Raw genomic sequence first — 24,207 nt, 5'->3', positions numbered from 1 at the left:
TAAAAGTGACCATGAAGCTGTCGGCTTGTCATAAAAACCCAACTGGTTCACTCGTCCTTTTTTTGTCGGAGAAACTTGTGGGGAAGTCCAAAGCTAGGGGCCATAAATATAAGATAGTCACTAATAAATCCAATAAAGAATTTAGGAGAAACTTCTTTACCTAGAAAGTGGCTAGAATGTGGAGCTTGCTACCACATGGAGTAGTTGAGGCGAATAGCATAGATGCCTTTTTAAAGGGAAGCTAGATAGGTACATAAGGGAGAAAGGAATAGAAGGATGTGCAGATAGGGTTAGATGAAGTAGGTTGGGAAGAGGTTCATATGGAGCATAGACCAGTTGGGCCGATGGCCTGTTTCTGTGATGTAAATTCTATGTACCTGCAATGCTAGGTCGGATTAGGCCCTTTGGAGAAGAAAACCTGTTGTCCTTACCCGGTCTGACTTATATGTGACTCCAATCTTACACCAACATGGTTGATTCTTAACTGCCCTGCATTAGGGTTAAGGTTAGGCCTAGCAAGCCACTATTATAGTCATGCAAGGAACGGAGAGGGTGGGCTCGATCGGTTTCTTCCCCGACCAGACGGTTGGTGCTATTTGGCAGAATGCCTCGTCGCCGGAACTGACCAGCAGGCACCAGGATGTAGTCTAGAAGGTGGTGAAAAAGGCCCTCCCAGTGCGGTCCTTCCAACATGCACGGAACCTCAGCGCCACCGCAAGCTGCCCTCAATGCTGTGGCGGGGAGGAGATCATCTTCCACCTCCTGATGGGCTGCCCCTTTGCGTAGAGGGTGTGGAGAGATGCGCTGGTATCTGTCCTGGTTCATCCCAAACAGTATGGTAACATAGGACGCTGTGCTCTACGGACTGTTCCCCGGGGCATGCACCGAGACCTATATCGCCTGCGGCTGGAAGTCCATCATCTTGGTGAAGGAGGCCCTTTGGTCTGCCTGAAACCTGCTGGTCTTCCAGCTGAAGGAGCTGTCCACGACTGAGTGTTGCCGACTGGCACATTCCAAGGTCCAGGAGTACGTGCTGCGGGATGCACAAAGGCGAGGTGCGACCTACGCAAAGGCTGTAAGGGGAAAGGCCACAAGGGGAAAGGCCACCGTGTAAGCCCAGCCCACTTTGTATTGTACACCATGCGTCGTAAAAAATACTGTTTGAATTGTAATAATGAGACCGCTTTTGTGTACGATCTGTAGTGTTCTTGGTTTGAGATGTACTGGTTTGGAATTGTGATATTTACTTTGAACCTTGTGTACCTTTTTTAAATTCTATGAAATAAAAGTATTTTTGAAATTTAAAGAAAAGTTATATTGAAAATCATTAAAAGGCCTGCTATCGCCCTCTCAGGGCAACAATGGATGGGCAATAAATGCTGTTCTTGCCAGCGACACCCACATCCCAAGAATGAATTTTTAAAAAATGATGGTTGCCACTCTCGTGCAGTATATTGAAGCTCCCTATGTGCAATGCCACAGAGTAATGGTCCACAGGTTTGATTTTTTTCCCCCCCCCCTTTTTTCAATGAGTTCCAGGTTACAGTTGTGGTGCTCCATAGTGACCAAGTGCTTACTGCAGGAGGTAGAAGAGTTTCCCTAAGCTACTGAAGCATGCCTTTTTATGTGAAATTCAGAGCAGCTTTGACTGATGCCTCCAAACATGTTGTTTGGCTACCTTCTTGGCTGCATTTGGTGTGTGAATCAAGAAAAAGAATACATTGAGCTCAGCATAGGAAACAAAAGCAATTCTGTCTTCCTCACTGTTCAGTAACAATCAGCCATTTGTTATAAACAAACTTTCTTGGTCATAGTCACAGTTATTACCAGACTTCATATTTGCATAAATTAGACTTTCATTTGCATTTTAATATTACTTCTGTTACCCAACAAAATTAGACATAATCAGACACAGAACCAGCTCAATTTAGCATTGAGCCCTTTCACACTTCCAAAAACATTGGTGCTTCTTTCATGATGTGCACTTTATCTGATGTTCAAAATGTTTGGCATTTTTTTTGGCCAGAGAAATTGGTACATCTACAATGCAGGGACCGATTCAGCCCTATTTACACAAATGTTTTATGTACAATTAAACTTGTGTCGGAAACCATGAACACCAGTTCTACCGCCCTCCCAAGTACCATGCCAAGTTTCTCATCGAGATATCTTCACTGCTTTCCTCCCTCAGCCTCTGCACTGAGTAACTTCTCATCCTCGGTGATGCCAACCTCCATCTCAATTCATCGTGCCCTCCCTCCTCTGAATTCACTGCCCTCCTATCCTCCCTTAATCCCTCCCTCCATATAAACTCCTTTACCCATATTCACAGCCACCCCCTCGACCGTGCTGTCTCACGTGACCTCTCTATTCCCATCATGTCAATCATTAGATAAGGCCATCTTCAATCGCTTCCTTATATCCCTCTCCACCCACATCCCCCTTCCCTCTCCCAACCCCACTTCTTTCTGTGTCTGGCCCTGGAAAAAAGCTCTTCCCCCAAAGTCACTCACAACGGCACTTTCAAATTCCCAACTGTCTAGCTTTTGGCCCTCCATTCACCATGCCATGTCTGCAGCTACCGATCTGCTCAATCACACCCTCACCTCCACCTTTGATGCCCTTGTCCATATTAAAATCATTACTCTCTCTCACACTGGTCATCCGCTCTAGTACGGCCTTATCTCCGCCCGCTTAAGTCCAAGGGATGCAGACTTGAATTTTTAGAAGACAACTGGTTTAGTCATTCACTGCCAGATCTGGCTGGACCACATAAAGCATTATCCTGCTCTCCTCTATCAAAACTGCTCCCTATTGCAGGATCATCCTAGAATGTAAAGATAACCCCCGGCATCTCTACTCCACTACAAACCCCCCTCCCTGCCTCCTCCATCCTCACCTCCAATGAAAAGTGCAAGGAGCTCATAGACTTCTTTGTCACTAAGATTGAGACCATCCATTCAGCTGCCTCTGAGGATCCCTCCTCATCCTTCTCGACCTGCCTGCAGCCTTTAACACGGTTGACCATGCCATCCTCCTCCAAGGCCTCGCCTCCATCATCTAGCTGGGTGGGATTGCGTTCGCCTGGTTCCATTCTTATCTATCCAGTCATAGCCAGAGAATCACCAGGAAAGGAATCTCTTCTCACTCCCACACCATTACCTCTGGAGTCCCCCAAGGATCTAGCCTTGGCCCCCTTCTATTTTTCATCTACATGCTGCCCCTCGGCGACATTCAGGTTCCACATGTATGCTGACGACACCCACTCTACCTCTCCACCACCTCTCTCAACACCCCCACTGTCTCTGATTTGTCATACTGCTTGTCCGATATCCAGTACTGGATGAGCAAAAATTTCCTCCAACTAAATATTGGGAAGATCGAAGCCGTTGTCTTTAGTCCCCACCATAAATTCCATGCCCTGGCCACTGACTCCATCCCTCTCTCTGAGGCTGAACCAGACTGTTCGCAACCTTGGCAGCCTATTTGACCGAGATGAGCATCCGACCACATATCCGCTCCATCACCAAGACCGCCTACTTCATCCTCCGTAACGTATCCTGTCTCCACCCATGCCCCAGCTCATCTGCTGCTGAAACCCTCATCCAGGCCTTTGTTACCTTTAGACTTGACTATTCCAATGCTCTCCTGGCTGGCCTCCCATCTTCCACCTTCCGTAAACTTGAACTCATCGAAAACTCTGCTGCCCGTATCCTAACTTGCACCAAATCCCGTTCATCCATCACCCCTGTACTCGCTGACCTACATTGGCTCCCGGTCCAGCAATGCCTCAGTTTTAAAATTCACATCCTTGTTTTCAAATCCCTCCGTGGCCTTGCCCCTCCCTATCTCTGTAATCTTCTCCAGCCCTACAACCCTCCGAGATCTCCGCACTCCTCCAATTCCTGCCTCTTGCGCATCCCTGATTTTAATCTCTCCACTATTGGCGGCTGTGCCTTCAGCTGCCTAGGCCCTAAGCTCTGGAATTCCCTCCCTAAGGCCCTCTCCTCCTTTTAAGACGCTCCTTGAAAGCTACCTTTTTGACCAATCTGTCCTAATATCTCCTTATGTGGCTCGGTGTCAAAGTTTGTTTGATAACGCTCCTGTGAAATGTCATTGGACATTTTACTACATTAAAGACGCTATATAAATGCAAGTTGTTGTTAATAACGCAACCCTCAGTCCATTGGTTTTGTGTGTGCTTTGATACTAGTGCAGTTAAAATGCAGGATCAGAATGACATCATTGTACCTTTTAATCCTCACCGTAGGTTTCTAGGCAACTGGGAATACGAGTCTGATGACCAGGTCACCATGCAGTTCCCTGTGTAATTGTAAATCCAAGGTTTGTGTCTGTCACCAGTGCTCAGAGTAGGCTATGCTGGAGTAATTCCAGGCACTTTGTTGCAAGAGGTATTAGTTTTGTTTTGAATGCTTTGCATATCTCTCACACTCGCACGCAGATGCACATGCACGCACACAAACACACAAAATCTCTCTTACCCATGGTGCCTGTACCTCAGACGAGGATTAATATAAAGAATGGTGGTTTGTCTGAGGTGCAGTCAACTTTGACATGTTCAGAAACACAATTGAGCAAGATATGTCTTCAGGTCATGCAGTATTCATGAATCCTACACAGCAAGCAATAGAATACTAATTAATAAAACTACCTGATATAACTCATGACTGGACAGACTTTTATGAGGAAAAGTTTCTTGAGAGAACCTGAGAAGTAATGGTTCTTCTGTTTACCGTATGCTATTGTTCTAACTATATAAACTTTTGACGGTTGTTAGCAGAATGGATCCTTCTTGCTTTAAAATGTTACTTTGCCACAAAAGTTCAGTTGTGTAAGCAACCGGGGAGTCCAACTAAATGTCGCTTGATGTGGGACAAAGAAAGCTGAAGTGTTTCATTTGGAGTCCAGGGAATTTCTCAGTAATATAGTACGGGAGTCTCATAATACATGTTGTTTGTTTCCTCAGCCTCTTTGTCTTTTCTTGCTTTTTCAATGGAAATAAATTTTGTGCTCGAGATAGGGAATTGAAATTAATTTTAAAAAAAAATGTTTTTCTCAAACCACCCATAGGACAAACCTTATACTTTTCCAAGCAATGTGCCCCAGTAGCAAATTTTGAAGAAAACTCCCTCACTGTTAGAGAGTTCCATTTTGTGGGGGGGAGGAATGAGGACATAAGAAATAGGAGCAGGAGTTGGCCGTGCGGCTCCTTGAGCCTGCTCCGCCATTCAGTAAGATCATGGCTGATCTTCAACCTCAACTACACTTTCCCGACCTATCCCTATATCACTTGATTCCCTTAGTGTCCAAAAATCTATCGATCTCAATCTTGAATATACTCAATGGCTGAGCATCCACAGCCCTCTGGGGTAGAGAATTCCAAAGATTCACAACCAACAACAACAATTTGCATTTATATAGCACCTTTAACTTGGTAGAACATCCCAAGGCGATTCACATGAGCGTTATCAAACAAAATTTCACACCCAGCTACATAAGGAGGTATTAGGACAGATGACCAAAAGCTTGGTCAAAGAGTTTAAGGAGTGTCTTAAAGGAGGGGAGAGCGGTAAAGAGGCAGAGAGGTTTAGGGAAGGAATTCTAGAGCTTAGGCCTGGCAGCTGAAGGCACGGCCGCCAATGGTGGAGCAATTAAAATCGGAGATGCACAAGAGGCAAGAATTGGAGGAGCGCGGAGATCTCAGAGGGTTGTAGGGCTGGAGGAGGTTAGAGATAGGGAGGGGTGAGGCCATGGAGGGATTTGAAAACAAGGATGAGAACTTTAAAATTGAGGCATTCCCCGACAGGGAACCAATGTAGGTCAGTGAGCACAGGGGTGATTGGAGAACAGGACTTGGTGCGAGAGCAGAGTTTTGGATGAACTCCAGTTTATTGGGGGTGGAAGATGGGAGGCCAGCCAGGAGACCATGGGAATAGTCCAGTCTGGAGGTAACAAAGGCATGAATGAGGGTTTCAGCAGCAGATGAGCTGAGGCAGGGGTGGAGATGAGCGACGTTATGGAGGTGGAAGTAGGCGGCCTTAGTGATGGAGCAGATATGCAGTCAGAAGTTCATCTCTGTCAAATAGGGCGCCACGGTTGCGAACAATCTGGTTCAGCCTCGGACAGTGGCCAGGGAGAAGGATGGAGTCGGTGGCTAGGGAACGGAGTTTGCAGTGGGGACCAAAGATAATGGCTTTATTAGTTGGAGACGATATTTATTTGGAGCAAATTTTTGCTCATCCAGTACTGGATGTTGGACAAGCAATGTGACAAATGAGAGACAGCGGAGGGGTCGAGGGAGATGGTTGTGAGGTAGAGCTGGGTGTCGTCGGTGTACATGTGGAATCTGACGTGTTTTCGGAAGATGTCTGAGTGAAGACATTTTCCTCATCTCAGTCTTAAATGGCCAACCTCTATGAGACTATGCCCCCTAGTTCTAGACTTTCCAGCCAGGGAAAACAACCTCTCTGTATCTGCCCTGTCAAGCCCCCTCAGAATCTTGTATGTTTCAATGAGATAACCTCTCATTCTTTTAAACTCCAGAGAGTATAGGCCCATTCTACTCAATCTCTCCTCAAAGGACAACCCTCTCATCCCAGGAATCAATCTAGTGAACCTTCGCTGCATCCCCATCGGGAAATTTGGGTCTTCCCAGAGATTCATGGCCAATAGTTCAGACAAAGAAAGACACCCTTAAACGATAGTTTCGTTAATCAAAGTGATTATTTAATGATTTAAAAAGGGGTACATAAGCATGAAGCAACTTAATATGTGGATTACCCTACCCAATTCCTACAAGCAGGCATAAAGCAAGCAAGTAACATATACAGCCTCTATAAAACATCAAGGCAGCCGTCTAGAAGTAGGGTGTCGATCACTGTGGTAACAGGTGTCATTGAGGGATGTGTCCAGATTCTTTGTCGTCTCATCAAGGTTTGTCTATCTGTCAAAGTTCAGAAGCAAAGTATCGAAGTGCTCATTGTTGGAGGAGCTCATATCACAGTAATTGTTCAACTGTTGCTCTTGTAACTGTTGACTGTTGAAGCTTCTATGACGTCCTATCTTTATATGTTTTTTAGTTGGTAGGGTGTGCTCCAAGTTACGAGAAGTTACAGTTTGGCCACTCGCCCATCGTTGCATTAATGATGAATTGATGGTTGGACCACTCAAGAACCGTGTGAATCTATTGTATCTTGTGTGCATCCAGGTGCATTTATGAAATCCTTTTATTTAAGAACCAGGTTGTTGTTGAGCGTCCATGTTGTCCTGAGAACAGACGTCGGTAGGATCTTCTTGAAGCTTCTGTCTGGTTGTCGTCTTATCCATTGTTCATCCTTTGCATTTACGGTGAGAACCAGAGACCAGTTCAAACTCTCTCGAAGTTTCTGGAAGGCGACAAAAGCTTCTGCCTTTCGTGCTTATCAGTTGCTATTGAAAACCGCAACTGGCTGCTTTTCTGCTTTTGCAGTTTTAAACTGATGTCCAAATGTCCAGTTTAAACTGACTACACTTTGCAGTTGTGAATTTACGCTGTACAAATGTCCAAAAGTAATGTCAAGGGCGAGTTAACCCTTGCTTTTAAATGTACTGTCCAAATGAATCTCCAAATCTTTAAAGGGACTAATTAACCCTTTATGTAGAGTTGTCCAGCTGTTCAAAAGAGTAAAATGGGGTCCAACCTAAAGTCCAAAATTCTTACAGTCCCTTTTCAAGTGGATCTGACTAATCTTTTGACTGATTCACTTCATACACCTTGAGCATTTTTATTTGTTCATGGGATGTGGACGTTGCTGGCAAGGCCAGCGTTTATTGCCCATCCCTAATTGCCTTTGAGAAGGTGGTGGTGAGCCGCCTTCTTGAACTGCTGCACTCCGTATGGTGAAGGTTCTCCCACAGTGCTGTTAGATAGGGAGTTCCAGGATCTTGACCCAATGACAATGAAGGAACGGCGATATATTTCCAAGTCGGGATGATGTGCGACTTGGAGGGGAACGTGCAGGTGATGTTGTTCCCATGTGCCTGCTGCCCTTGTCTTTCTAGGTGGTAGAGGTCACGGGTTTGGGAGGTGCTGTCCAAGAAGCCTTGGCGAGTTGCTGCAGTGCATCCTGTAAATGGTACACACTGCAGCCACGGTGTGCTGGTGGTGAAGGGGGTGACTGTTTAGGGTGGTGGATGGGGTACCAATCAAGCAGGCTGCTTTGTCCTGGATGGTGTCGAGCTTCTTGAGTGTTGTTGGAGCTGCACTCATGCAGGCAAGTGGAGAGTATTCCATCACACTCCTGACTTGTGCCTTGTAGATGGTGGAAAGGCTTTGGGGAGTCAGGAGGTGAGTCACTCGCCGCAGAATACCCAGCCTCTGACCTGCTCTTGTAGTCACAGTATTTTTATGGCTGGACCAGTTAAGTTTCAGGTTAATGGTGACCCCTAGGATGTTGATGGTGGGGGATTCGGCGATGGTAATGCTGTTGAATATCAAGGGGAGGTGGTTAGACTCTTGTTGGAGATGGTCATTGCCTGGCACTTGTTTGGCGCGAATGTTACTTGTCACTTATCAACCCAAGCCTGGATGTTGTCCAGGTCTTGCTGCATGTGGGCACGGGCTGCTTCACTATCTGAGGGGTTGCGAATGGAACTGAACACTGTGCAAACATCCTCATTTCTGACCTTATGATGGAGGGAAGGTCATTGGTGAAGCAGCTGAGATGGTTGGGCCTAGGACACTGCCCTGAGGAACTCCTGCAGCAATGTCCTGGGGCTGAGATGATTGGCCTCCAACAACCATTACCATCTTCCTTTGCGCTAGGTATGACTCCAGCCACTAGAGAGTTTTCCCCTGATTCCCATTGACTTCAATTTTACTAGGGCTCCTTGGTGCCACACTCGGTCAAATGCTGCCTTGATGTCAAGGCAGTCACACTCACCTCACCTGGAATTCAGCTCTTTTGTCCATGTTTGGACCGGGCTGTAATGAGGTCTGGAGCCAAGTGGTCTTGGCAGAACCCAAACTGAGCATCGGTGAGCAGGTTATTGGTGACTAAGTGCCACTTGATAGCACTGTCGACGACACCTTCCATCACTTTGCTGATGATTGAGAGTAGACTGATGGGGTGGTAAGTGTGAAGACGGGACTTCGTCTCCACAAGGACTGTGTGGTGGTCACTCCTACCAATACTGTCATGGACAGATGCATCTATGACCGGTAGAATTGCGAGGACGAGGTCAAGTAGGTTTTTCCCTCATGTTGGTTCGCTCACCACCTGCCGCAGGCCCAGTCTGGCAGCTATGTCCTTCAGGACTCGGCCAGCTCGGTCAGTCGTGGTGCTACCGAGCCACGCTTGGTGATGGAGATTGAAGTCCCCCACCCAGAGTACATTCTGTGTCCTTGCTACCCTCAATGCTTCCTCCAAGTGGTGCTCAACATGGAGGAGGACTGATTCATCAGCTGAGGGAGGGCGGTAGGTGGTAATCGGTAATCAGCAGGAGGTTTCCTTACCCATGTTTGACCTGATGCCATGAGATTTCATGGGGTCCGGAGTCTTTGTTGAGGACTCCCAGGGCCATTCCCTCCTGACATACCAGGGATGGTGATGGAAGAGTCTGGGACGTTGGCTGAAAGGTATGATTCTGTGAGGGTGGCTGTGTCAGGCTGTTGCTTGACTAGTCTGTGGGACAGCTCTCCCAATTTTGGCACAAGTCCCCAGATGTTAGTGAGGAGGACTTTGCAAGGTCGACTGGGCTTGGTTTGCGTTTGTTGTGTCCGGTGCCTAGTGGTCCAATGCCGGGTGGTCCGTCAGGTTTTATTCTGTGGTTGTTAAATTTTCGTTATCATTGGGTCATGTTCCTGTGTAGGATGGGTTTGCCCTGACATATGCAAAAAGAACATTTGTTTGCCATGCTTGCGGATTAAAATGTCTCATTACACATAAGCAAATTATCATAAACACTAGTCTACATTGCGTACATATTAAATCCATACTAATCATTGTAACCCATGAGTGTTGTCCAATATTATATACTGTCTCCCACCACTCATGAGCACCTTGCATGTTTATCGCTTTTTCTACGTTCTTATTGTCTTGCTACAGTTTTACAAGGTTCTTCTGTGAAGTCTTAGTACGTTCTATGATGGATTTAAGACTTGAGGAAATTGGGGGTATTGGATGTCCAAACTGGACCACTGCTTTCATGGCCTCATGCTGCATTGATATATTAACTTGAATCGTGGTGATATCATGGGTTGCCATGAGTATCAGCACGATATGACCTACCTTGGTCAATCCCATCGGTATAAAACAAAAGGTTGGGGATTCTTGGGCTTACTTGGTTGCCATGCTCATATGTGCATTTTGTGGTAGTCATACAACATTCTCCTCGTCTTAGATAGCTGCTTTTCACCTGGTGGGCATCCCATGTCTGCAGTTGCACTGTACACATAGGAGACTGGCCATCCAGGGTAAATCCATAGGCAGGTATGCCTGGGGTTGTGCTATCACATCTACATATCTAGGATCCTCTTGACCTGGTACAACAGTCCAGGCTAGGGGCTGGCTCCCTTTTTCACAATCTTTTTGGGGAATTGTATAAATTCCTTATGCACATCTCCTTCAATAGTTCTAATGGATTCTACCGTAAACACTTCCCATTTATCCTTTTCTATTTACCTTGGTAGCCACATAACCACCGGTACCAACCCACTCTCTGTTTGTTTTATTGTCTGCATTTATTTTACACGGTCGACCAATATCTCCTAATTTTGCACCAGTTGGTGCTATTCACATTTTTATGGTGTTTGAACCAATCCTTAAGGGTTTTAACACTTACAAAGTTGGGTATGCTATTATTCTCAATATCCGTCAAGCTCTGTTGTTTCTGATTCAATAAAAACCCTCCATACACAGCCTTTGACATGTTCTGATCGTGTACTTCGTTATTATGTTGCTGGATTATTTAATTAATCTTCCCTCTTATCTTAAGCATTCCATCCACCACTTCCTTTATGGACTTCAATATTTGTTTAAGAATTTCATCTCTCTGCCCTTTATTTGTTTTACTCAGGATTCCCTTCATTCGCAGTCTCATAACCTTATTACGTTCCCATATGCTCTCTATGTCTATCCGGTTCCAGGCTGCTGTTCCAACCATGACTCCGATCCCCAACCATTCTCCTAATCCTCACCTCTTTCTACTGTGGCTCCCCGTACTATTGATGATTGGGGTGGTTGAAACATTGTCCCAGACAACACTAATTAAGGGTTCTTGAATATCTGGGGGCCAAGGCTCATCCAGATCCCTGCCTGCATTTCTCGGGACAAAATCCTTAATCTGTTGTTCTACCAATCTTTGATAAAATTCTTCATGTTTTGGTTCACATAGCCCCAGGGGCATGTGTACGGCACTAAGATTAAATACCACAGGTACAATCTCGTACCTCATTATTATATAGTGCCTCGTGGGTGCGGGTTACTACCAGACCATTCTTGGGGCCTGGCTTCTGTGAAGGGCACAAAATTTTGGTTGCCCTCCATTGCTGGAGCCTTGCTATAAATATGGCTAGCCCACCCCTCTCGCTATTTTTCTTAAAGATGGTGCCAAACAGCCCCTTATGTCTTTTATTAAGTGCCGGCCAATTTAGATCTCCTTCTATGTTACCCTCCTCATCGGCGGTGGAGTAGGGTACCCCTACCTGTCCCACTCTTTTAGTCTGATACTGATTGGCATAAATGTAATATCATTCAGGATCTCGTCTTTCTTCCAGACCAGGGAGATGTTTGGTGTATACTGGACTTGGTGTACCATTCTCTCCTGTGCATTTACAATGCAGTCTAATTCCTGTTTCTTTCTCTCTTACCCATCTCATTTTCTCTGTGGCGTTGCTACCTTGATGTACCATTATGCTACATTCACTTTTTACTTGATATCTGTTTACACACAATATTAACATACATATTACAAACAGTAATTTCATTCTTGATGTTTTGTTTGCCTTTCCTGATGTTGGTCTCAAGTCAGGGCCTAGAACAAAACAAAACGTATGGGTAATGTCTGGTCTTTGTTAATCTGTTATTACCCATTTTTAAAATTCGGTTTCTTGTAACTGTCTTCTGCCATTTACGTATCGTAGCCATCTTTGTAATCACATGGAGGAGCGTACCTATCAGGTGGGCGGACCAGCCTTTGTCTCAGTTGCCTAGGACTGGGGGCTCTTTGTACTACCACAGGTGGGTGTAATATGTTGTCATCCTCTTCATCCTATAGCATAGGAGGGAGGTGAGTAATCTCTTCCTCCATTGGGCTGATTACACCATATACATCTCCCTTCTACTCTTTTAGTTGGTTGACATGGAACCATTTTCCTTTTCCCTTTTTCAGGGCCACTTTGTACACTGATGGACTGGCTTTATTCACAATGGGATATGGTCCAGAAAAGCGAGCTGCGAATGACCCTGCTGATTGGTATGTTTTTACTATCACTGTTTGTCCCACATCCCATTCTGCTGCTTTGACTTTGATGTCTTCATACAAGAAACACAGAAAATTAGCAAGCAGGTACAGCAAGTAATTAGGAAGGCCTTTATTGTAAGAGGGTTGAAGTATAAGAGTAAGGAAGTCTTGCTACAATTGTACAGGGCTTTGGTGAGACCACGCCTGGAGTACTGTGTACAGTTTTGGTCTCCTTATCTAAGGAAGGATATACTTGCCTTAGAAGGGGTGCAACGAAGGTTCACTAGATTGATTCCTGGGATGAGAGGGTTGTTGTGTGAAGAGAGATTTAGTGGAAAGGGCCTAAAGTCTCTGGAGTTTAGAAGAATGAGAGGTGATGTCATTGAAATATATAAAATTCTGAGGGGGCCTGACAGTGTAGATGCTGAGAGGTTGTTTCCCATGGCTGGAGAGTCTAGAACTAGGGAGCATAGACTCAGGTCATTTAAGACTGAGATAAGAAGGAACTTCTTCACTCAGAGGGTTGTGAACGTTAACGGCTGCAAAGACCATTGTTTGTTGCAGCTGGTCATGTAATTGGTTAACATACTGCTCCTGAGTTAAGGCCTGATACCGAGGCTCCGACATGTCCTGATATATTAAATGCTCAGGGGTTCTCATCACTCTCCCTGTCATTAACTCATGGGGTGAAATCTTGGTGGTACGTGACTCAGTGGATCTCCCAGCCATTAATGCCAAGGGCAGCAGTTGGTCCTATATTTTGCAGAACTGTTCAATCACCTTCTTCAGCATTGTGTTTAATGTTCGGTTCATTCTCTCCACTATGCCTGGTGAGGTAGGATTATGCAAAATATGGACTCTTGTTTTGATTCCTAGCAAATGCAAAGCGGTTTGCATTATCCTCCTCGTAAAATGACTACCTTGGTCCGAGTCGATAGACTTTGGGAGTCCCCATCTGGTGAATATATGGTTCACCAATGTTTTAGCAGTGGCCTATGTTGTTGCAGTGGGGGTTGGAAATGCTTCTACCACTTTGAGAATGTATCTACTACCACCAATACATATCGATTTACCTCGAGAGGAAGGGGAAAAGGGCCCAATATAATCGATTTGTAGATATGTCCAAGGACCGGCTGTTGGCCGAGTGTGGCGCAACGGTGCCACCTTTGTATTCACATCTGGGTTGTGTTGTACACAAATTAAACAGTTGTGACAATAATGCTCCACCTAGCTTTTCATTCCTGGCCACCATGCTACTTGCTGGAGCCTTTCGAACGTTCCCTGTGGACCAGGGTGTCCTGAAGTGGATATGTTATGGGCTTGGTAAAGAAAAGCATTTAGCTCATTCAGTGGTACCACCCACTTTTGATCATACAGCAGGATCGCATCTTTCACGTTTAATTTGGGCTGATTAGCATATTCTCCCCATGGGCTTTCTTTTCTAGCATCACCATTACTGCCTTTATTTCAGGATCTTTTTGTAATTGTTTCAAATCGATTGGGTCAGGCAATTTCTCATGCTGATTAGCTTCCATTGGGGGGAAACGCTTCTACCAGATCCCAATCCGTTCTGTTCTCTCCTCCTTTCTTAGCTGATTCATCTGCTTTTTGATTTCCCTCCCATAGAGGCTCATTCTTCTTATGTGCTTTAACTTTAGGCACTGCTATTTCTCCGGATACTTCCTGTGCTCTGTTTAAAAATTACTTTCAACAGGGAGGCGGAGAATAATGCCTTTCCATCGGCTAAGATAAAGCCTCTTTTTTTCCCAATTCGGCAAGTATTCCGTTAGAGAGTTACACATATACATGGAGTCTGAATGTATGGTAAAGGGAGGTGGGAACTCAACTGAATGTGTGACCACATACGCTACCAATTCGACTGCTTGCGCAAACATATGGGCAGGCAGTTTAATAGCTAATTCTACTTGTTTGCCCAGGTCATATATTCCACATCCTGTCTTCCTTTGCCTGTTCTCTACTCTACTGGATCCGCCTACATATATATCGCGAGTGTCAGGCAACACTCCTGCTTTTATTGGACCTTCGTGGTGGTTTTGGTTGGCCACCTTACACTGATGCTTTCCTCCCTGATACATCAGATTTCCTTCTATCACTGTGGGGAAATATCCACTTAAATTAAGAAACTTAAAACTTTTATACGCTTGACTAAAGCACTGCAACAATAGCACTAAATTTCAAAGAATTATCCTTTTAACCGAAACAAACCCAACAAAATATGTCGAGAAAACCTGGCTAGCTTTTCTGTCTCGTCTTCCAAGGCGTCTCGCTCTTTTTTTGCTAGCAGCCCTTCCGAAATTAACCCTGTCAATCCCACATACAGATGTACACAGGACAGCTGAATATGGAATTTCCAATTCCAAGTGCTTTTTGTGTTTTTTAAGATGTAACCATTAAGAAAACTATTTTATAAATGGTCGAAGTGATTCAAAACAAGTAAAGCAATAAACACTCAAACTAAAGAAAAATTCTCTAGCTTGTAACAGAAGAGAGACGGAACTTTCCCTTTTCCCCTGTTTTAAATCCTGTGTTATCCTTTATCTCTGAACTCCATTTTTGATCTCCAATATTTCCTACTTAACTCAATTTTGAACTGATTTAAAATCTCATGTGGGAAACACCTTTTTGTCAGCCTTGTATTGGCTCAACTGTTTAAAAGTTTTCTCCTTCTCCTCTGTTGCCGGAAGGATGGGGTATAGTGAATGGAAAGGCGGTACTGGGGAACCAACAGAGAGTTTTAGTTTCTTGGTTCACTTTCTAGAAACTCTATGACTGCCTCTTTCACTCCAACTCCCAGACAATCTTTACACCTTTCACATTTTCCCTTTCCACTCGCAGTTTCGAGACGTTCCTTTTCAACAGAAACTTTAAATGTTTCTGAATTAGCTACTGCTGCTTGTTGATCAACAATCTCATCTCCAAATTGCTGGATTTCCTTCTCCTGTGCTTCTATTTCTAACTGTTCCTGCTTATTTTCTTTTTCCATTAACTCTTCCTTTAACTGATCATCCTGCCGACTGAACGTGAAGGCAGTAACCGTAACAGGGGTTTGTTTTAATAATACAGGCTTGTCAACTGGAACTGGAACCACATGTTGCGAGCCTCTCGGCCCTAATTCATGTAAAGTTTGTATCGTTTGTCTAAAGCTACTCTTCAGGTCATCCCTATTTAATTCCGCCTCATCCGGATTATTCTATAATTCCAGTACATTTTTGACTTCTCTCTATCAAAGCCTCCGCACAGGTAATATTGTTTGATAATGTATGATGCTCTAACAATTGCCCCTTCTCCTCCTGTTACTTCTTTGAGACAGCTTTCATTAGATCACTCACTTTGGCCTCTGTCCTCTGTGCACAGAAGTGAGCCACATACTCTAACAACCGTCTCACTGGTTCCTTTTCCATTCCAGGGCTACTATCTTGTCGTTTTTGTTTCTGCACGGATGCTGGACAAGGATTTTTTTTTTTATATACCTTCCACCCGTTCCTGCCCAGAAAACCCTGTTTACTGGAGCCAGGTTTAGACAGAATATAGTCCACTCGCTTCTGCCTAGAAAACCCTGTACTCCGTCTAAGTGTTGGACACAGTATTCTTTCTTTACCCTGCCTGTCATACCCTCTTACGCCTCTCTGGTGGCCAAGGATTTTAGTAATTGCTCTGCGGGGTTATTTCACATGAACTCGGACGCTTTCTTTGTTGAACTATGTTAGGTCCCTGTTAGGGCTCCACCTGTGGGGAAATTTGGGTCTTCCCAGAGATTCGTAGACCTGGACAATAGTTCAGACAAAGGAAAACACCCTTATGCGGTAGTTTTGTTAATCAAAGTGATTAATGAAATTATAAAGGAGTACATAAGCATGAAGCAACTCAATTAATACATGGATTACCTATCCGATTCCTACAAGCAGGCATAAAGCAAAGTAACACAGACAACCTCTATAAAACATCAAAGCAGCCGTCTAGAAGTAGGGTGCCGATTGCTGCAGTAATGGGTGCGTCGAGGGATGTGTCCAGGTTCTTTGTCTTCTCATCAAGGTTTGAAGTTCAGAAGCAAAGTATCGAAGTGCTGGAGGGGAGCTCATATCACAGTAATTGTTCAACTGTTGCTCTTGCAACTGTTGAAGCTTCTATGACGTCCTATCTTTATATGGTTTTTAGTTGGTAGGGTGTGCTCCAAGTTACGAGAAGTTACAGTTTGGCCACTCACCCATTGTTGCATTAATGATGAATATTTGGTTGGGCCACTCAAGAACCGTGTGGATCCACTGTATCATCACCTCTGTGTGAATCCAGGTGCATTTATGAGCTCCTTTTGTTTTGAGAAACAGGTTGTCCTAAGAACAGACGTTGGTAGAACCTTTTTCAAGCTTCTCTACAGTTGTCGTCTTATCCATTGTTTATCCTTTGCATTTACGGTGAGAACCGGACACCGGTTCCGACTCTCTTGAAGCTTCTGGAAGGCGACGATAGCGTCTGCCTTTCGTGCTCATCAGTTGTTATTGAAAATCGCAGCTTGTTAATGTTTCTGTACTCTGCTGCTTTTGCAGTTTTAAACTGATGTCCGAATGTCCAGTTTAAACTGACTACACTTTGCTATCTTTGCAGTTGTGAATTTATACTGTCCAAAGGTAATGTCAAAGGCAAGTTAACCCTTGCTTTCACATGTTCTATCTGCAAAGGGACTAGTTAACCCTTTACTTTGAGTCGTCCAGTAGATCTTCCATGCAGATCACTGTCCAAATGTAATGTCAAGGGACAAGTTAACTCTTGCTTTCAAATGTACTGTCCAAGTGAATGTCCAAATTCTTAAAGGGACTAGATAACCCTTTATGTAGAGTCGTCCAGCAGTTCAAAAGAGTAAAATGGGATCTGACCAAGGTCCAAAATCCTTACACTGCCTCTAAGGCAAGTATATCCTTCCTTAGGTAAGGCGACCAAAACTGTACACATTACTCCAGGTGTAGTCTCACCAGAGCCCTATATAATTGCAGCAAGACCTCTTTGCTTTTATACTCCAACCCCCTTGCAATAAAGGCTAACATTCCATTTACCTTCCTAATTGCTTGCTGTACCTGCATGTTAACTTTCTGTGATTCGTGTACAAGGACACCCAAATCCCTCTGAATATCAACATTTCTTAGTTTCTCACCTTTTAAAAAATATTCTGCTTTTCTGCTCTTCCTACCAAAGTGGATAATTTCACATTTCCCCACTTTATACTCCATCTGCCACCTTATGGTAGGCTAACTTTCTTTTGTTAAAAACACATCTTTTTAAGTAATAGGCATGCATCTGAGCTTCCTGAATGTGAGTAGCTAAGCTATACAGGCAAGGAAGGTCCCAGTTTCGATTGAGTCTGTGCTGAGTTAGCTGATCTCAGCCAAGATGGCAGTAGGGATATTTCAATTAGCCTTAACACCCCTGGGTTAAGGAGGGAAGAAGTGGGTCAGCCTTCTTGCTGAGAATGCTACCTAGTGACTCTTTATGGAAGTGCATATATAAGGATGATGGGTGAAGGGAGCACCGAGCTCAACTGTGATGCCTTTCACTGTGGAACTGCCAGCTGACCTTCAGCAAGGACGCAACATCTTTAGAAGGGGAGTTGAGAAGATTGGTGAGAAGAGGAGGTAAAAACATTATGCCTCCTCGTTGACTTGGCATCGAATGGAATTGATGGATGTGGAAAAGTTCAGACAGTTGCATCCTCGTATCTGGAGGAGAAAACATGATAGCATGTGGTATTAGCAGATATCTGAAGGGGGAGAAAATTATATTTTTAAATAGTGACTTTGGGAGTAGGAAAATAGGGGAAAAGCTCAAGTACATTGTACCGAATAGACATTTATGTACACCTTTCACATTGAAATTTCTCAGTGTTTCACAATGATTTACTGTACTTTTTGAAGTACAACGACAATTGTATGGCATTTCAATAACGTAGCCAAGCTTTGTTTTTGTCTGAAAATTTCTGACTGTGTGATGTGGAATTCACTGATCAGAGTAAGGGCTTTTCTTTTTCGTAGAGTGAAAGATAATCAAACCGTAACATAAAGGTGGGAATCATAATGGAGCCTGGTACTTTGTACAGCACAATGATCAGAGGGTACCATCCAGGTGTGTGTAACAGAGAGAGAGCAATAGCACCACACAGCCATTGTAGTGGAGGCATGAGAGCAACCAGTGGCAGGCCAGGTAACAAGCAGCAGGCAGGTAGGCAGAATAACAAGTGGCAGTTGGAGTGACCAGTACTGGGCAGGGTCACCAGGTGTCTGCAAACAATTGTGGAAGGAGAATCCACAATTTTTAAAAAGGAGAATGATAGTTGATTGAAACAAAAAAGAAGGAAAATTAAAAATTGTGGAAGGTGAGTAGGAGAGAGGGATTAGACTAGGTGGCTCATGGAGAAAAACTTTGGCACAGACCTGATGGGCCAAATGGCTGCAACATTCAATGATTCTATGTAGTTTCTCCCTCCTCTTAGTAGTTTTTCTTCAATGAGAGAAATTACATGTGTTTATGAAGATCTTTATTCACATTCTGAAACATTTGATGCAGAAGAGCAGCAGTATTGAGGCCTGTGAAAATGGATGTATCCACGGAGGGACAATCTGTAGTCATAATTCTTAAGAGGGTGCTTACCTAATGCTTTGCGAATTTGAAGCTCTAATATCATTTCCTTTACTACCATCCACCAGTTCTGCTACCCGGCTCAAAATACCTTAGATGTGACTTGCCTTTTATAAAGTTATGTCGGATTGATATTGTTTCTTTTGCTGTTTGTTAAATGTGCTTGAATTGTTTTCTTTACAGTAGACTCCAATTTTTTTTGCTATGTACATCAAGCTAATTTTATGGATTATTGCTTTGACTTTTAAGGATCCAGACTAACTTTAGTTATTTCCAGTTTTTTGGTATCTTCTCTGGCCTATGAGCTGCAGCACACGTTTTGCACAGCACTCCATTTACTATCCTAAATTCTTTTTTTTAAGTATATATGAATTTATTTTGTTTGATTCAGATGTTTTATGCCAATGTAAGCACAACTATTTTAAAGATATTATTGGTGGAAAGGTAAAGTTGTTTGGGTGGTATTGTTCAAATGAGAACTGTAGCCACAAACTTATTTCATACATCTGTGTGCAATCATGATTTTATATACAGAGCAAGGAGTGATTTAAATTTATATGCTTTTTGTAAATAAATATCACTTTTTAAAAAATTACATCTTGGGTTGGGGCCATGTCTAGGATTGCATCAGTACTAATTTTGGGAATGTGGAATCTCTTGAGTTTCCAAGTTGGGTCCTCCCTATGTTGGTTTATTTTTCAAATGTCACCTTCTCGTACATCCTGCAACTCTATTGTTCTTGCTACTGACACTGTTAACTTGAGGCAAGCTGTAAGCTATTCAAACCCCTGCCCTGAGATCTAGCAACTGAGAACTGCCTATACTTACCTAACTGAGGTGAGTTTCCGTGCTGGGAATCCTTGGAACCTAGATTGACGGGGGCAATTTAACTTGTTATGTCTGGTGTTAATGGAGCAGTAAAGGGCCTCAAATTGGGGTTGGTAGCCTTACTGTCACATTAATCCTAATGATGCAGCTGTAGCCATTTTGATAGGGACCTCCTTCTGGGTGCCCAAAGCGCTTGCCTATTTCTGGCGGGAGGCCTCTTTAAATGTGCAAATAGGGGTCCTCGGACCCCAGGTTCCCACAAAAATAATCTGGGCCACTGCAGCCCAGGAACTCCCACCTTCTGTGATTGCGACCGCACTTACCTTGTTGCCTGCTGGGGCGATATTGGCCAGCCATAATCTGGTGAATTGCTTTGAGCGCCCGTTTGGTGCCCTGTAGACTGCCGGCTTGATGCAAATGAGGCTAGGGCCTCAAAATTGCAGCCTCCTTTTTGGTGCGTGTATGAGCAACTGGTCAGCATGTTCCACAGGTCGGGTGCCAAAAACTCAAAATCGACTCAAAACTTTTGTTGGCAGTTAAGTGTTTAAATGTGATACTTGGCCACCGTTTCTGGATAATCTTGTTTTTTTTCCCTGCCTCTCATTTCCTCCCCCCAAGGATTCCACCTCTATCCAGTACAAATGCAGTCTGTTGTACGAGTGAGGGAAAGTTTCAGAGACCGATTAGCCCAGTAAAAATGAAAGGGAAAGACATATCCCATAGTGGAGGCCCTAGTCACACCTTTCCTAGTGACCATTTACTCAGCAGCATTGCCAAAGGCTTGAGAATATGTGCCTTTTTCACATTTTTGGCTGCAGATTGTGATATGTGAAATAGAGAGGTCATAAATGGGGAGAAGAGAATAATTCTTTACAATTAAATAATTCAGGTACTCTAGGCTACTTTTTGACATGTTTGGGATGCAATTTTGGAAAATGAATATGAAGGCATTAATCCTTTCACCAAATATTAACGATGATACTAGAACCCTGGCTGAAATGTTCCTCCTAGCTTGAGGTGGCCGAGGCCAGTTGCTGCCCCAGCTGAGGTCAGCTAATTCAGCTTCGACAGCAACTAAACCTAAGATTTTTTTTTTGTTCGTTCATGGGATGTGGGCATCGCTGGCAAGGCCAGCATTTATTGCCCATCCTAATGTCCTATGCCTTGGAAAGATAAGATGAGGCTTTATTCTCACAATTCCAGGCTCAGCACGTTTGATAGAAGTATCATTAAACAGCGTGAGAGACAAACTCTTCCCCACACAGAAGTGGGGGAAATCCCAAGCTGTCATGCGCCATTGAGAAGGTGGCTTGAGCAGTATTATGAGAGATGGTAATTTGCTTTCATCTTTGCTTGGCATAGGGGGTTGTGGCTTGGGGAGGGGGAAATAAATTTAATAGAATGGGCAAACATCTTAGTTTTGCCATTTCTATTTTTCAAAAAGAAAAAGATACTTGCATTTGGATAGCTCCTTATCATATCAAAATGTCTCAAAATGAATTAATTTCTGGAGTGTAATGGCTACTGTTATGTGAAGCTGGCAGTCCAGAAAGAAATCTAGGTTAATGCCATTTTCCCAAACCTAAATATAGATCTGTGCTGTTGAAGGTCAAAATACCTCCTGCAAGTGACATGGCAACATTAGTATTCGTTGTTACGAAACTCCAATGAGGCGGCATACGCTGCATTGCTTCAGAACTAGGATGTAATTTCTATCCCTTTCAATTTCTCCATGCAATAAGTTCCTGATCTCAGCTAGACTGTTAGGAAAGAGGTATGAGAGGCTGAATCAGTCTATGCTGTTCTTGCGGCCTCCTAGCAGATGGTTCAAGAAAAGTGTTGGTAGATGTTAGAAAACAATTCTGCCTCAGAAACAGGAATGGGTAGGGAGCCCTAATGAAGCAGAGAGAAAAAAAAGAGAAAATGGCTTGAAGGGAATAAATAAACAACCGTACCTATGAGTTGACTTGCAATGACTGCCTGAGGAAGTAACAAGCTTAATGCTATGTGCTTTTTTTTTGCTACTGTACACACACTGAATTAGCAAGCAGGATATTGTCACTGTAACATGCAGGCGATCCAGTGACCTGCTGTGGTGCGATCAATAAAGATCAGCACAGAGACCTAAGCAATTGTAAAATATTTGCAAAGTATAGTAATAATAAAAACCCAAAAGTCTTGTGCCAATAAAAGATTTTTATTCACACAAACTTAAGAAAAAGATTGTATCCTATTTTGGGTTCTTTTTCTCAAATACTCTAACCAGGCAAAAATATGAATGAGCTACCACAGTTGTAAAATAACTGGAAAGAAATTTTAGTACACTGCATGCTGTTTCTACATACAGCACATTGAAAAAATACTTTTTTTCATAATGTGTGAACATGATGTAAAATGCTGCAGCTCCTGGGGTTTAATTACTTATTTTGATTACAACTTTGAATGTGGCTCAGAACTCCAGTTGCTGCTGACGAACATGGTTGCTTGTATGTTACTAGAAGGTGACCATTCCTGAGCCATATTTTATTATTCCCAAATTTGTTTAAGCTTTAAAACTCTAGGATGTTAGGTTTGTACCAGCCCAAATCCACTAAGTTTCCTTCTCTGTTCAATATATGTAGAAAAAAAATATGCTTATAATTATTTGAAATGACTTATGGAAGTGTTGAAATTTCACAATGACTGCAGGAAAACTCATGCTTTATTACACATTCTTGAAGAACCAGGGGAGGTTTCAGGCAGTTGTTCATGTGACCCTGAAACACTGCTTAACATTGTTACTGGGTTGGAAAAAATCCTTTAACTTGGCTTCAGTTCAGGTATTGGGATCTGAATCCAGCATACCAGATGGTATTCCAGCCGATCGGAGAAGGAACATATTTGACCTTTAGAATATAATTGATATATCTCTTTGCACAAAGGCAATTCTCCAGTGTTTTCTGATTCCTATATCAGAAGGGCTGCACAATTGGAGAAGGGTGTGTGCGTGTGTGTGTTTTTTATACATACACTCCCTTTTTAGACAAGGTTATGTGTCTTTTTGAAAAGAAACACATTATGAGTGTGTATTTTGACGGGGACAGTGATTGTCAGCAGGCAATTTTATCATGGGCATCACATCATGCCTGATGCTGCCATCACCTAAGGAGTAATTTTCTGACTCTAAGCTGCTGGTGCAGAGCCTAGCTTGATAGTAGCACATATCAGAAATTTGGGTGCGCGTCGGGCACGATTGGCCAATCACTTAAATTGTGTTCAAGCTTCCGATACGCACTGCTGGCAGGCGAAACTCCTCGCTGCTAGTGTGAAGTCAGAAAATGTCCCCTCTAATATCTACATGCTTTAGTTTACAGTAAAAGACATTGGGTAATGATCAGGATCAAGGAGCCAGGCTGATTTATTTTTTTGCCCTCCACTTCCCCTTTAAGCCAGGGACTGTAATACCAATTTTAGTGCCTCTGCTGACACACAGCTTGAGATCACCACAGAACCATCAGTGAAGGTTTTTGTGAATGAAAATCTTCTTGTTACACTTAATAGATGAATAATCAAGCATAGTAAATATTACACACAAAATTAATGACCTGAAAATGTGCCATTTCTATGTCTCTTGTTCTGCATGACCTATTCAAAGTTTCTGTTTTCAATATGTTCTACAGTTTGAAAGAAAAAAAAGTTGGTTCAATTTTTTGATGGAATGCAGTTACCCTGCCAGCTTGCTTTCTGAAAATATTATTCCAGTTATAATGGTTATTTGGAGACTTACAAAATATTGCTGAATCTCCTTGGCTTTCAAAAATGTTTATTTGGCCGAAGTGAATCTTGTGAAGCAGTGAGCTACAGAATTCATGGGGTAGATTTCCGTCTTTACAGCCTGGGCATTATGCACCACCTGAGTGGAGCGCAGAAAGGAGAACCTGGCAGGGAGGATTAGACGCTGGTAACAGAGCTTGCCAGATATTTCTTCCGTTGAAATGAATGTATGGGAAATCCGGCGGGCTCTAAAGGGGTGAGTGATCCTCCCCACCCAATTTTCCCACTCTGCCTAAGCGATGATTTAACTCCCAGGCAGTAAAGACAAAAATCTACATTCATATCTCTTGAATTCTACAGGTAAGAAACTAGTGGCTCATTTCTTGTGGGTCTCTAGTTTTGTACCTGCAGAATTCAAGAAAATACAAATTGATAAATCAAACAGCGAAGACGACATTTTTACCTAATTAATTTATTTCTGTTCTGAGGTTTACAGAAATATGTGTCACACGATGCAGC

The 24,207-nt window shown here is 43.4% G+C and overlaps 1 protein-coding gene across 2 annotated transcripts in view; it reads left to right on the top strand.

The window, feature by feature from the left end:
• Positions 1-24,207, top strand: part of fhip1aa (FHF complex subunit HOOK interacting protein 1Aa) — a 149,554-nt gene that overhangs the window by 4,732 nt on the left and 120,615 nt on the right. Inside the window, exon 3 of one of the 2 annotated variants that reach the window (XM_067992071.1) lies at positions 12,391-12,474. The exons of the other annotated variant lie outside the window; for it this stretch is intronic. The gene's annotated coding sequence lies outside the window, so the exon portion shown is untranslated. The remainder of the gene's footprint in view (positions 1-12,390; positions 12,475-24,207) is intronic. 2 annotated transcript variants of the gene reach the window in all.

The sequence above is a fragment of the Heptranchias perlo genome, chromosome 1, assembly GCF_035084215.1.
Source record: "Heptranchias perlo isolate sHepPer1 chromosome 1, sHepPer1.hap1, whole genome shotgun sequence".
Lineage (NCBI taxonomy): Eukaryota > Metazoa > Chordata > Chondrichthyes > Hexanchiformes > Hexanchidae > Heptranchias > Heptranchias perlo.
This window is presented reverse-complemented; position numbering and strand designations above follow the sequence as displayed.